The following is a 15,727-nucleotide window of genomic DNA, read 5'->3' as shown; positions in this document are numbered from 1 at the left end:
GTCCTTAACCTCCACGTGTTTGAGGTCCTTCCAAACTTCTTGTTGTGATTTAGTTCTAATTTCAAGGCATTATGGTCCGAGAATATGCAGGGGACAATCCCAATCTTTTGGTATCGGTTCAGACCCGATTTGTGACCCAATATGTGGTCTATTCTGGAGAAAGTTCCATGTGCGCTTGAGAAGAATGTGTATTCAGTTGAGTTTGGATGTAAAGTTCTGTAGATATCTGTGAAATCCATCTGGTCCAGTGTATCATTTAAAGCTCTCGTTTCTTTGGAGATGTTTTGCTTAGAAGACCTATCGAGTATAGAAAGAGCTAGATTGAAGTCACCAAGTATAAGTGTATTATTATCTAAGTATTTCTTCACTTTGGTTAATAATTGATTTATATATTTGGCAGCTCCCACATTCGGAGCATATATATTGAGGATTGTTAAGTCCTCTTGTTGAATAGATCCTTTAAGTATGATATAGTGTCCCTCTTCATCTCTCACTACAGTCTTTGGGGTAAATTTTAGTTTATCTGATATAAGGATGGCTACCCCTGCTTTCTTTTGAGGACCATTCGAATGGTAAATGGTTCTCCAACCTTTTATTTTCAGGCTGTAGGTGTCCTTCTGTCTAAAATGAGTCTCTTGTAGACAGCAAATAGATGGGTCCTGCTTTTTTATCCAGTCTGAAACCCTGCGCCTTTTGATGGGGTCATTAAGCCCGTTCACATTCAGAGTTACTATTGAGAGATATGAGTTTAGTGTCATCATGATATCTATTCAGTCTTTGTTTTTGTGGACTGTTCCACTGAACTTCTTCTTAAAGGGGAATTTTAAGAGGCCCCCTTAAAATTTCTTGCAGAGCTGGTTTGGAGGTCACATATTCTTTTAGTTGCTGCCTGTCTTGGAAGCTCTTTATCTCTCCTTCCATTTTGAATGAGAGCCTTGCTGGATAAAGTATTCTTGGTTGCATGTTCTTCTCATTTAGGACCCTGAATATATCCTGCCAGCCCTTTCTGGCCTGCCAGGTCTCTGTGGAGAGGTCTGCTGTTACCCTAATACTCCTCCCCATAAAAGTCAGGGATTTCTTGTCTCTTGCTGCTTTAAGGATCTTCTCCTTATCTTTGGAATTTGCAAGCTTCACAATTAAATGTCGAGGTGTTGAACGGTTTTTATTGATTTTAGGGGGGGATCTCTCTATTTCCTGGATCTGAATGCCTGTTTCCCTTCCCAGATTAGGAAAGTTTTCAGCTAGAATTTGTTCAAATACATATTCTGGCCCTCTGTCCCTTTCGGCGCCCTCGGGAACCCCAATTAAACGTAGGTTTTTCTTCCTCAGGCTGTCGTTTATTTCCCTTAATCTATCTTCATGGTCTTTTAATTGTTTGTCTCTTTTATCCTCAGTTTCCCTCTTTGCTATCAACTTGTCTTCTATGTCACTCACTCGTTCTTCCACCTCGTTAACCCTCGTCGTTAGGACTTCTAGTTTGGATTGCATCTCATTCAATTGATTTTTAATTTCTGCCTGATTAGCTCTAAATTCTGCAGTCATGAAGTCTCTTGAGTCCTTTATACTTTTTTCTAGAGCCACCAGTAGCTGTATAATAGTGCTTCTGAATTGGCTTTCTGACATTGAATTGTAATCCAGATTTTGTAACTCTGTGGGAGAGAGGACTGTTTCTGATTCTTTCTTTTGAGGTGAGGTTTTCCTTCTAGTCATTTTGCTCAGTGCAGAGTGGCCAAAAGCAAGTTGTATTGGGAAAAAGAGAAAAAGAGAGGAGAGAAAGAAGGAAAGAAAAGAGAAAGAGAAAAAAATAAGGGAAGAAAAAGAAAAAAAAAACGAAAAAAAAAAAAAAAGAAGAAAAAGAGAAAGAAAAAGAAAGGAGAAAAAAAGGGGGTGGGGGAAGGAAACAAATCAAAAAGCAAAACAAAACAAAAACAAAAACAAAAACAAACAAACAAAAAAAGAACCACCGGGGAGTATCTTCTGATTCTGTGTACTTTAAGTCCCTTGGCTTCTCCTGGAAGTTGTCCGTCTAGCTGGTGTTCTGGGGGAGGGGCCTGTTGTGCTGATTTTCAGGTGTTAGCAGTTGGGGGAGCTGCTGTGCCCCTGCCTGGTGCAGGGCTCGGTGGGGGTTGTTTGCCCCGTGAGGCCGCAGGAGGAACAGCCCCAGTGGCGGGGCAGCTCTGGAAACCTGGATTCAGCTCCGGCAGGAACTCCGTCTGCAGGGCCTGGAGGCTCCGGGCGGGGCCGCTGCTCTGCTCAGCTGGGGCAGGAGCGTCCTCGCTGTCCTGGGCCCTCCCGGCCTCTGCCTGTCCCGGGGGAGGCGGGATCCTGGGCTGTGTCCCGGCGCCCTGTGCTCCGGAGCCTGCGCTGGTGGATTCGCGCTCCCGGGCCGCGCAGCCCCCTCCGTGGAGCCGCCGCCCGAGCCCCTCCGAGCTGCTCCTGGAACCGCGCAGGCCCCTCTGCACGGAGCCTCTTCCTCTGCCCGAGCCCCTCTGAGCTGCTCCCGGGGCCGCGCAGCCCCCTCCGCGGAGCCGCCGCCCGAGCCCCTTCAGCTGCTCCGGGTCCCGCCGGGTCCCGCCGTGCGCGCTGCAGCCCTTAGGGAGCTCGGCGCACTCTCCTGGGCGCGCAGTTGCTGTTACTGTCCCCGGGAGCCCGAGGGCATCCCCGCCCTCCTGGGTCCTGCTCCAACTCCCTGGGAGCCCCTCTCCGCCCGGGAAGGTCGGTGCAGCTCCTGCGTCTCCGGGACGGGGCTCTCCTGTCCTGGGGACACTCGCCCCGGCCTCAGCCCGGCTCCTCCTGGGCCCCTCCCCCTTGGAGGCCTTTGTTCCTTTATTTCTTTTTCCCCGTCTTCCTACCTTGATAGATGCGCGAACTCTTCTCACTGTAGCATTCCAGCTGGTCTCTCTTTAAATCTCAGGCCGAATTCATAGATTTTCAGGATAATTTGAAGGTTTTCTAGGTAGTTTGGTGGAGACAGGTGATTTGGAGACCCTACTCCTCCGCCATCTTGCTCCTCCCTAACCACTACCTTCTTTTCAAACCCTATCCTCCTAGCCCCCAACATCCAGCCCTAAGCAACCACTAATTTACTATCTTTATAGGTTTTCCTGTTCTGGATATTTCATATGAATGGAATCATATAGTATTGGTCTTTTGTGACTAGCTTCTTTAACGTGTTTTCAAGGTTAATTTACATTTTATCATGTATCATTACTTCATTCCTTTATATGACTAAATAATATTTCATTGTATGGATCTACCACATTTTGTTTACTTATTCATTATTTGATGGATATTTAGGTTGTTTCACCTTTTTTGGCTATTATAAATAATTCTGCTCTGAACATTCATGTATAGATTTTCAGTTACTATACTTTTCAACTCCAAAAATTTTATTTGGTTCTTTTTTGTAATTTTTCTTTATTTTTTTAAAGATTTTATTTATTTGAGACACACCAAGAGAGAGAGACAGAAACACAGGTAGAGGGAGAAGCAGGCTCCATGGAGGGAGGCTGATGTGGGACTCGATCCCAGGTCTCCAGGATCACACCCTGGACTGAAGGCAGCACTTAAACTGCTAAGCCACCAGAGCTGCCCTGTAAATTCTCTTTATTGACATTCTCTATTTGTTGCAACATTGTCCTCATGCCTCCCTTTATTTCTTTAATCATGTTTTCCTTTAATCCTTTGAACATGTTCATAATGGCTACCCTGAAGTTCTGTTAAATGTGACATCTGGTCACTCTCACAGGCACTTTCTTTTGCTTGCCTTTTTTTCCTTTCTGTTTTATGGGTCACATATTAGTGATTCAGATTCTTTGTGTGTCATAATATTTATTTGAAACTGGATATTTTAAAGATTTTTTTTTTATTTTTCATTTTTTAAAGTGATCTGTATACCCAACGTGGGGCTCAAACTCACAACCCCTAGATCAAGAGTTGTATGCTCAACCACCTGAGCCAGCCAGGGCCCCTGAAAACTGTATATTTACAATAATATATTGTAATATCTCTGAAGGGTTCCCTTTTGCCTCAGGTGTTTGTGATTATTGTTTTCTTGTTTGTTTAGTCATTCACTGGACTATTATTATGATTAAGTCCCATTGCTTTCACAGTGTGAAGTCTCTATTTTGCTTCTCAGAGGGCACAGGCCTGGCATGTACACAGTTACCCTGGGATGACACTGGTTTTAGGAGGGCTTTTTGCAGTCTCTCTTTTCCCCTCATCACATCCAGCTGCTAAATTCTACTAATTACCAGCTGATTTTTCTGTTTTTAACAACACAGTAGAACATAATTGTTCCTTAGATTGAGACTCATCCAATTAAATCTGAGTTCCTTTATGGGGGTAAACTTTGAGGTCAATGTTTGATCTTTGTTCGTATCCAAGACTCTTTGGTGTCTTTCTCTGGTAAATGTATTGGCTTATGATTTACTTAATACCCCTCATGAGGCAACCAACCTCTTCTTACTTGCTTTCTACCAAAACTTCACTGTTTTTTTTTTTTTTTTGAAGATTTTATTTTATTATTTATTCATGAGAGACACACATAGAGAAGACAGAGACACAGGCAGAGGGAGAAGCAGGCTCCATGCCAGGAGCCCGACGCGGGACTCGATCCGGGACTCCAGGATCATGCCCTGGGCCGAAGGCAGGCGCCAAACCACTGAGCCACCCAGGGATCCCCAAAACTTCACTGTTTTTGAGAGCACCCTTAGAATTAAACTTCCTCACAATCTTTCAGATAAACTCAATGTTGTTTTTGCCTTTTATATGTTTATCTCCCCAGAGCATAGAGAGCATAGAAGCACTCTATTCTTAGGGCTTCCTTCTTCATCTGGGCAAAATCTCTAAGCTGTGGCTTTGGAAATGATTGTGGAGACAGTGGTATGATTCTCTCTGAGTAATCTGCTAGATTTAGGAGAGTTCTGGGTGGGGGGCATTAGCCTCTGGTATCCTAGACTCAACTGCCTTGACATGGAAACTCCATTCTACAAATGCACTGGGGCAAGAGTGATTGGGTCCCTAGTATTTTTCAACCTATTATGCCAGAGATAGAGCCTCTGCTCTATGAGTGAGGGAAGAGTAAATGAAACTAACCCTGACCTCTTAGCCATACTCACCTGGCATTTAGCTACTGCAATGGGTAGTTGGAAGTAAGATAAATGCTAACGGCCTTCCCTTCCATTAAGATATCATACCTCTATACCAGGATCTAGGGATGGGGAGCAGGGAGTCCTATGTTCTTAACTCCATCTAGAGTGGAGTTTCTGTTAATCTGAACCCTGGTGGGTGGGGTTAGGAATATCATGATTCAAATGTAGACTCACTGTTCTCTGAGTTTTACTAGATTTTCTTGAATAAATGTTTCTTTTTTGATGCCATCCCTTAAAAACTGCTTCTAGAGACTTTAAATGTATGTGTTTTAATTATTTAAAATTACTTAAAAGTAATTTCACTTTTCCATATACCTGTTTTTCTAGGTAGCTTTAATATATGACATTAAAGATAGATAGAGGGATCCCTGGGTGGCGCAGCGGTTTGGCGCCTGCCTTTGGCCCAGGACACGATCCTGGAGACCCAGGATTAAATCCCACGTTGGGCTCCTGGTGCATGGAGCCTGCTTCTCCCTCTGCCTGTGTCTCTGCCTCTCTCTCTCTCTCTCTCTCTCTCTCTGTGTGTGTGACTATCATAAATAAATAAAAATTAAAAAAAAAAAATAAAGATAGATAGATGTTCTATCTATGAATGGGAGAATGGAGTTAGTAAACAGTTCCCCTAGCCTTTGAGGGCACTGTGTGATGGATCTACTTTGGTTTCACCTGCCAAGTTGACTCATGTAAAGATACCTAGGAACAAGAAAGAAAGACAGTGGTTACCAATATCAGTTACACAAAAGGAATGACCATGGTTCCCTGCTCCCAAGAGGACCCCAGAAGCTTTTGCCCCTGGAGAAACCCTCAGAATAGCCCTCAGAATCACTACCCACCCCCTGTGGATTTTGCCACTGAGGTTTTTGTCCTACAGGTTTTTCATCCACAGACACTACCTATATAAGTCTGTGTTCTCTCCTTGACACCCTACAGAACCTCTGTGGCTGCACCTGTAAGATACCAACCTAGACCCTTCCACAGCTGAATCCCAAACCTGTGCGTGTACCCCTAGCTAGCCCCTGCAGTAGTGCCCATGCACGCTGCTGATGAAACTCCTGTCACCAGTCTCCACAGCTCTGCACATGCCTATGGTGTGAGTATGCAGTCATAGGAGTACATGCTGACAGCCAGGACCCTTGCAGCTGCCAGTGTTCCCACAATTGGCCCCAGTCCCTGCTGTGAGCCCCAGTCCTTGCACTAAGTATATGTCTACAGCAGGCCCCTTCTGCTACACAGGCTCCTGGAGGTGGCGAGCACAGCCAAGTGCATCACTGGCTCTGGCAATCACAGCTGCCTGCCCTGGTCCTTAGCAGCTAGAAATAGAGGTGCCACTGAGGATCTGATAGCCCTTGCACCTTTGCAGAGCCCAGCAGCTCTTGCTAAGGATCACAGAATTCTCGATGTCATGGACCTTAAGGCCTGAGCCAGTGAGATACTATGCCCCACATACCTGCAGCAGCCACATGCTTCTCCTCTTAGCACCCTGCACCACTAGAACCAGGGTTACAACATGCTCCAGTCTGGACCCAGCCATAGGTAAAGGTCTTTCCTTACTGAAATCAGTCCATAAAGTCTGGAAGAGGTGACTGCTTTTTCAAATGTGCAGACATCTATGCAAGACTACAGGGATCATTTAGAATTAGAACACATGATATCACAAAAGGAACGCAATAATCTTTCAGTTACTGATCCCAAAGTAATGGACATAAACAAATTACCTAACAAAAAATTTAAAATAATTATTCTCAAGATGCTCAGAAAGCTACAAGAGAACACAAATACACAATTTACACAAATCAAGAAAACAATACAAGAACAAAGTGAGAGATTCAACAAAGATAGAAAACATAAAACAGAACCAAACAGAAATTTTGGAATTGAAGCATAAAGTGGCTGAAGGGAAGAACTCAATAGACAACTTTAATAGCAAATCAATCCAGCCAAAGGAAGAATCAGTGAACTTAGAGACATTATTCAAAATTATCTAGTAACAGGAGCAAAACAAAACAAAAGAAACAAAAAAATGAAAAGGAATGAAGAAAGAAAGTAAATTTTAAATGCTTTCACCATATGAACAATAAAAATAACAAAAAAATGGTAATTCTGTGATGTGAAGATTGCGTTAACCTTCCTGTGGTAGAAATTTCACAATAAGTACATCTACCAAACATCACATTGAATACTTTAAATTTACCCAATGTTATGTGTCAACTATATCTTTTTTTTTTTTCTTAAGATTTTATTCATTCTTCATGAGAGACACACAGAGAGAGAGACAGAGACACAGGCAGAGGGAGAAGCAGGCTTCCTCCAAGGAGCCTGATGCAGGACTCTATCCCAGGTCCCCGGGATCACAACCTGAGCCAAAGGCAGACACTCCATCACTGAGCCACCCAGGTGGCCCATCTGGGTATAAAGCTGGAAAAAAGATAGACATATAAAGAAAAAATTAATGTATTTTGACTATTCAAGAATGTAAAATATATGTATATATCTCAAGTTAAAAAGACAACACAGGGAAATATTTGCAACAGATAAAATCTTATCTTAAATACGTCAAAAACTTTGACAAATCTCTAAGATGAAGATTAACACTCAAATAAGTAAATGAACAAAGAACACAAACTGGCATTTCATAAGATGTAGATAACAAATGAACATATGTAAAAAGTTGACCTCGTTACAATAAAGAAAAGAAAAATGAGAAACACTTTACATCCACAAATTTGAAAAGATACAAATAAAATTATATTACTCAGCAAATATGCAAGGAACTGGGAAAATACACCACAAATGAAAAGGTAAATTGACACAAACTTTGGCAAAATAAATGTAATATTTGAAATGTGCATTACTTTGCCATGTTGCATTCAATTTATTTAAAAATGTTAGTTTAGAGTGATGTATGGTGTATGCATGTGTGTGGGTGAGGGTTGGTTTTAACCTACCCTCTTGCCAGGGTTGGTTAACATTTGTAGTTCCCTAATCAAGAATATATATCCCAGAAGCAGGTAGTTAGCATCTAAAAGCCTCTTATCAGAAATCCACATGAGATTCAATTAACTTTATTTAAGATCAATGATAAAAGCTTTGTTAATTGGCATAATTGAAGGTAGCAATGATTATTCACTGGTGAAATGAGTGGTACTCAAGATACGGGTTTGACTAACAATATTGCAGTAAGTGTTGCTCTGCAGAGCATCATATGAGAATTTGGTGTGCCCCAGTAGCTTATATTCCTGGGAATGATGTCCTGTGCTTATGCTTATAGTTAATTCTATGAGCACCTTTTGGCGCATTTTGTTGCCTGACTACAATTAAAATGCTAACTCAATTCTGCCCTTGCAATACTGTTGCATTTGCCTCTAGTGAATCTTCCATTCAAAGTGCTGTTGAAAAGTCTGAGGACAGAGTTGGCACTTGGCTGAGCTCACAGTTTGAATGATTTTTTTTTTTTAATGTCTGCTTGGTATGTTCTTATATCTGCAGCATTTAGACTGGAGTTTTCTTTTATTATAATTTACTACATTGTTTTGAGGGTGTTGAGAATAAGATCTAGAGCTCTCACCTACCTTTAATTTTTGGAAATCATGGTTATCTACCTGAAAGAATCTAATAATTAAGAACAACAAAATCAAAATCCTTCTCACTTGGTAGTTCAAATTCCAGGAAATTGTTCTGAGGAAATAATTAAGGATGTGTGTAAAATTTAACTTCAATATATTTATCAAAGACTTATTTATCATGGCAAAACACACATGATTTAATGTTCAACAATTGGTTGAAAATTGATTAATTTGCAGTGTATTCTAAAAAGAAATATCAAACAGATTTTAAAAATTAGGGCATGGACATTAGAAACGACAAATACTCACCATTTGCTTCGACGTGGATGGAACTGGAGGGTATTATGCTGAGTGAAATAAGTCAATCGGAGAAGGACAAACATTATATGGTCTCATTTATTTGGGAATATAAATAATAGTGAAAGGGAATAAAGGGGGAAAGGAGGAAAAATAAGTGGGAAATATCAGAAAGGGAGACAGAACATGGAAGACTCCTAACTCTGGGAAACGAACTAGGGATGGTGGAAGGGGAGGAGGGCAGGTGGTGGGGGTGACTGGGTGGTGGGCACTGAGGGGGGCACTTGACGGGATGAGCACTGGGTGTTATTCTGAATGTTGGCAAATTGAACACCAATAAAAAATAAATTTATTATTAAAAAAATTAGGGCATGGAAAACTAGTGATAGGAAAAAAAACTGCAGGATAGATTGTAAATGAACGAAAATGATATTAAAACAATATATACAATACAAAAATATTTTAGAAAATATATAATTGTGCTTATATGGATATGGTCTCAGTTGTTTAGGACAAAATGAAAGATGTATGATGGGATTAACTCTCTAATTTCTTTGTAACTGTTTCATCTCCAAATACCAGGTTTTTTTTTTTTAAGATTTTATTTATTTATTCATAAGAGACACAGAGAGAGAGAAAAAGAGAGAGAGAGAGAGACAGAAACAGAGACACAGGGAGAAGGAGAAGCAGGCTCCATGCAGGGAGCCTGACATAGGACTTGATCCCAAGTCTTCAGGATCACACCTTGGGCTGAAGGCGGCGCTAAACTGCTGTCTGCCCCGTACGTTCTCAAGTATCTGCGGAGACGGTTCTTCCCGCCCAGCTACTCGAAGCTCCTGTCGAAGGCACGCTCTGGCCCAGGGCACCGCCTCTGCACCCTCCTGGTGGACAGAGATCAAGTTGCGTTTTTATTAACCACCACCTGCGGATCCTGCAGTAATTGCTAACACGTGCATGGGGTCCCGACGCCTACTGGACGGGAAGGTTCCTGGAAGGGGCCCCCGTGGGCCTGCTCGGGCCCCGACGGTTCGGCCTTGAGTGAATGTACATATGTTAAAACCGGTGGCTCAGCAAACAGAGTTACAAGTGGGTCACTGTGCAAGCTTCCTATGACTTGAATTTTGTTGTCATGTGATAAAAAGTTTCTGTCCAGTTAAAAAAAAAAAATACCAGGGTTTAAAAGAGTTGTCAAGGAACCATATGCACTGGAATCACTTGGTTTGTTTGTAAAACTCACATATCCAAGCCCTACCCCAAACTTATTAAATCAGAACATCTTGGGGTGAATTAGCTATTTATGTAACAAACTGCAACAAAACAGAGGGTCTTAAACTAAAAAACACCAATTGCTCAATTATTTTTATTTTTTGTCTGCAGTCCTCTTAGTGGGAGTGTTTCTGGCTGAGGGACTCTCTTGAAGCCAAAGTCATTGCGTTGGCTAGAGATTCAGTTATTTTAACACTTCACTGGGACTGGAGAATCTGCTACCAAGGTCACTTACATAGCCATTGGTAGACTCAATAGGTCCAAGTCTCAACTCCTTTCCATGAATTCCAGCAGGTCTTTGTTATTTGCTATGTGGGCCTTTCCATAGGCTGACTGATTCTCTTCACAATGTGGAAGATGGCAATCTGAGAGAGAGAGAGAAAGAAATCAAGATAGAAGCCACAGTCTTTATGTAACCTAATGTTGAAAGTGACATCCATCATTTTAGTAAATCAATAATAGTGAATCAATAAGTCTAGCCAATAGTTAAAAGGAAAGGAATTAAATAAGGACATGAATACCAGAAAGCATGGATTGGTAGGAGGTATCTTATAAAAATTCCTCACATGGGCTGAGAACTTTAACCTGAGTTGTTAGCAATATTTTGGGTTTTTTTTGAATTGTTAACAATATTTGTAAATGATTCATATACAAGCCATTTACTTCCTAAATATATATTTTTAAGGTTTTATTTACTTATTCATGAGAGACACAGAGAGAGAGAGACAGAGACACAGGCAGAGGGAGAAGCATGTTCCATGCAGGGAGCCGGACATGGGACTCGATCCTGGGACTCCAGGATCACACCCTGGGCTGAAGGCAGGTGTTAAACTGCTGAGCCACCTGGGCTCCCCATACTTCCTAAGTATTTTTAATAGAACAAAAAAAATTTGATAGGTAGAATCTGACTGATTAATTTCAGCCCATGGATTGGTTTCCTCTGCATCTAGCCTTCTGTATAGATAATTGCCAATCTTATGTTCATCTAAGATTATCTTGTTCTGGGTCCAAGATCAGAACTTTAGTTTTGTTTATCCTTAACTTTACCTTATTTTTTGGAATTATTTTGCTTTGTGAACAATTGTTACAAAACAATTTTATTATTCTTCAAAGAATAACAAAAACAAAATTCACTTTGGAAATCAAAAAGTGGCTGCGGTCTATAATAAACAGATAAATCCTATGTGATTATAATATATAAGTTATTTGAAGAAACTGGCAGAAGACAGTCTTTGATAGTACAAAATATACCTTTTTCCTCTGAATAACATGTTTCTAAAACAATTGAGTGTAAATTGAGTATCTGTAAACTGAATTACATATGCCATACGGACTAATGTGGCTAGCATTTGAAGGGGATACTTGGTATAGTCATCTTCATTATTCACAGATTCCATATTTTCATATGTAAAATTTATTTGCAAAATTACCTACTTGCTAAGATTTATTTGTAAACCCAAAGTCAATACTTGTGGCACTTCTGCAGTCATTTGTGGACATAGGGCAGTGAAAAATTTGGGTTGCCTCCTTTCCCCCTTGAAGTATACAGGTCTACAGGGATAAGATACAAGTGGTGTTTTACACCTGAAGATGACGCTCTGCCTTCCTGTTTTATCTCTCCTGTTTTAAAGCAGCTTCTCTTTTGTAGTTCATTTGCGTCACATTTTTCAAATTTTTGTGCTTTTTATTGGTTATCATGCCATTTAAAGTAGCCCAAAGTAAAATGCTGAAGTGCTGTCTCGTGTTCCTAAGGGCAAGAAGGCCACTTTCGCTCCTAAGTTCTGTGCCTTAGAGCGAAAATACATGCTGGATAAGCTTTGTTCCAGCAGGAGTATGCTGCTGGCTGTGAGTTCAAAGTTAAATGAATCAACAATATATATTAAATAAGGTGTTGTTAAGCAGAAGTACACATAAAACGGGGTTTGGTATTGATTGGTTTATGAAAATCTTGTCACCAGAGAGTCCCAGGAACCTATTTCCCCTAGGAGCAGTCATTTTAGTAGTCACTAATTCAGTGTTCACAGAGTTTATAGAACATAACTACTGCAGACAACAACAATCAACTAAATACTTTTTCAAAGTAAGGACTACCGGAACTTTTATTTTTGCATTTTATGTAAAGAATTTAATAGGATCTGGAAAAAGTGTGGAGGGTAGCACAGGTGATTGATTCCTAATTCCACTTCATTATGCTTAAATTCAGTGGGAGTCTCACAGCCATGTTTATAAAGGAGTCTTGGCTGGGGTGTGAGGCTTCTAGTTTACTTTGTCTGTCAGTCTATGTCACAACCTTCATGGCAATTAACTGTGCTTTTGTGTGCTAATTATCATTATCACACTATGCGGCCATTATTATTCTGATGCCCTTAGTTTGAAGCTCAAGCATCAATCAGTCACCTAAAACAATTGCATAGAAGGAAACTTAGGAAGGCTGATCCAAAAGTCCTTACCTGAGCTGTTTTATTATACTGTTACAACATTGAACACAAAGCTCTTCGTGACACAATTCTTTAAAAAATAATGTTTTATGCATTTGATTAGAGTGAATTTGAAAGTAGTTTTAAAAATGGGGATAGGATAGAAGTGGTGCTTTATACTTGAAGATCTATCCAGGCACCTAATACATTAAAATAAATAAAAATTACAAAATTAAGGTGCATTTTTTTCTCATTTCTCACCCCTGCCATTGGATGACCTTATTCAAATCATTTAGAACAAAGAGGGTGGTGTTTTTGAGTTTGTTTAAATCCCACCAGAGGCCAGGGGTAAGGAGAAAACTGAATCAAATTAGATATGGTCAGAAGAGACATTTTTTTTTTCCTGTGATGCTCTTCCTCTTTCCTCCTCCTATATAAAAGCTATTCCTTACTGCCCCCCCATCACACACACACACACACACACACACACACACACACACACTGCCCCAGATGTGGCAGAAAGGAATAACAAGAGCAGACAGAGAGATGCTCTATGTGGAGCTTTCAGTACTGTTGCATGCGGAGTCTAACCTGATGATGAATTCTGCCCATGTCTCCAAAAAGTCAAAAGCATTTCCAGCGTTGATTTCCCTTAAGAATTATCACACTTTGTTCAGATTGGTTTAATGAGTGTAAGAGGTGACCTTGAGTCCACATAGAGAGTCTTATATTAAAAGATCTGGAAGTAAAACCTCACATATATGTGTAAGTAATTATTTTAGGGAGTATAAGGGGGGAAGGGTATTGCAGCTCTCTGCTTAGATGCTACCTGGGCAGAAGAAATTTTCTACTGCATTATAACGATGATCTGAAAATTATATGAGCACCAATAATTCATTCATGCACTGATGTAAAGCAGGGGCACTCAGTGCAGTGGTATTGAACTTGTTGCTGGCAGCATTAATTGATTCATTTGGAACATTTCCCCCCACAGAATCCCAATGACAGCTTCCCTGAGCAAGAAACTGACACACAGCCAGGGTCCCGGATATGCAGGGACACACGTGTGAAGATGTTGTCTTCAAAATAAATCATTCTTGTCTCCTGGCAAGGGCTGGTTCTCCTAAGAACACTCTCCAATCCTGGGAGCGTCAGCGAGAGGCTTGCTTTCTTGGCAGAGGTGGCAGTTGAGCTTCATGTCTTTCCTGTGGGATTGAAAAAAGGGACTGAGTTATTTTTTGTATTTTAAACTAGCCACTGTTTTTCTCAGGGAAATATAGGAGATGTGGCTCTTGGAAAACGTTCGGGAGGTGCTGATCAAGTGTAGCATTTGATCTGTGTAGCCCTATTGATGAAAAGAAAAAGAAATGCCTCTCATCATAATGTTTAACTGACATCCCCTCAACACGACCTAAATCTGTCTCTCCTGATATATAATGCCTGTCTTTCCAACTACATGCTAAACTGTGGAGCAGATACTAAGTTTTGGTCATTTTCAGTTTCCTAGTGCCTAATAGAATTCAATGTCTAGCTTGTAATAGATACAGAAGAAGGGTTAAAGAACAGAATGAAAACAAAAACATTTAAATTTGAAATTTGAAAACACTGTTAAGGGACTTTGCGTTAAACCTTAATAGAACTTTGAAAATTGCTTCAATTTGTAGTCTTTTTTTGGTAGAATGTGACAGCCTACTTTATTCTTTTCTCTTTGAAATTTTATTTTGAGTTTAAAATATCACCTTTTTCCCTGAACATGTTAAGAGTATGCATAGTATACATTGGAATATTTTCTGGAGAAGTTCTGGCTAGGCATTTGTTTTCTTATATATATACATTTTTACTGAGAATCATATGTATAATTTTAAGTGACTAGGGGCAGAAAAATAATAAATCTGAAGTCATTACATTATGTCATGATTCTGGCAGGACCACAAAAGCCTTTAAAGTGAGTAAAAACAATTCATCTTAACTAGTTATTTACCATGGAAAATTCTTGCATTACCAACATTCCCATTTTGCAGAAGTGCCTGAATTAGAGAATTCCACCACATAGGCAAGGGAGGGGGACTTAAAATCTCTCTGGAGGTTTAAGCCATCAGGAAATCGGGGGAACAATAGCAAAAACTCCTTTCATTAGCATTAATTTCAGCAACAAGGAAAGCCATGGAATTTCAAGTGGTGAAAATTTTGACCACAATACACATCACCACTTCTGCATTTGCCCACTGCCTGAATAGGAATCAAAAAAAAAAAAAACAAAAAACAAAAAACAAAAAAAAACCCCAAAGAACACAAAACTGTGTGAACAAGGCAGCTGCACGTATTTGTAGGAGTTGGTTGCTTACTACAGTAGTTTAAAAATAGTTTTCCAGTTAACATCTTTTCCACATAATGGAGATGTCAGTGTAGGTTTACATGATTGTGGAAATGGTCAGAAGCTGTTTACGTAGCTGTGAACTGCTCAACAACGGACAGGAAGACTGGGGTTCAGCAAAGCCCTTGGGGCTTTTTCCCTTGAGATGCGCCCGGGCTTCTCTTGGGGTTGCTGGGAATGCATGCCAACGAATTCGACCGGGCTGGCTTTCCTCAGCCTGTCAGACTCCCTTTGCACTGGGTTCCTGAGGGGCCGGGGCACTGTTGCCAATCTCTACGGTTACCCCGAGGTTTGGGCTTGGGGATGAAGAGAGCCATTTCTGCAAGAAAACAGGAGATTCTTACTGTAGAATAATCACGGTAACGTCATCTTTCCAAAGCACATGCTTTTGAATAACAAAGCTTACGGTGCGCGCCCCCCCACCCCAGATTGATCCTTGTACATATTACATCGCGGCCGTTTCCTTTTCCACACACACACACACACACACACACACACACACACACACACACTCCAGCTTGAAAGCGCACTGGACGAGCGAGTCTCCAGGTCGGTAACACTGCCTGTCTGGCCAGTGTCCTTCGCCTAAGGACAAGTAGGTAAGACCTTCCAAAAGCCCCCTCTTCCGGCTTCTCAAGTTCACTGTGGTCCGTCACT

At 40.9% G+C, this 15,727-nt stretch overlaps 1 long non-coding RNA gene across 1 annotated transcript; it reads right to left on the bottom strand.

The window, feature by feature from the left end:
- Nucleotides 1-9,296: 9,296 nt before the first annotated feature.
- LOC119864647 lies at nucleotides 9,297-13,895 on the bottom strand. The gene is made up of 3 exons (XR_005374406.1): nucleotides 13,288-13,895; nucleotides 10,515-10,644; nucleotides 9,297-9,894 (listed from the first exon to the last, which is right to left on the bottom strand). It is a non-coding gene; the product is annotated as an uncharacterized LOC119864647 (long non-coding RNA).
- Between the last annotated feature and the right edge of the window lie 1,832 nt (nucleotides 13,896-15,727).

Source organism: Canis lupus, chromosome 20, assembly GCF_011100685.1.
Source record: "Canis lupus familiaris isolate Mischka breed German Shepherd chromosome 20, alternate assembly UU_Cfam_GSD_1.0, whole genome shotgun sequence".
NCBI classification, from domain to species: domain Eukaryota; kingdom Metazoa; phylum Chordata; class Mammalia; order Carnivora; family Canidae; genus Canis; species Canis lupus.
This window is presented reverse-complemented; position numbering and strand designations above follow the sequence as displayed.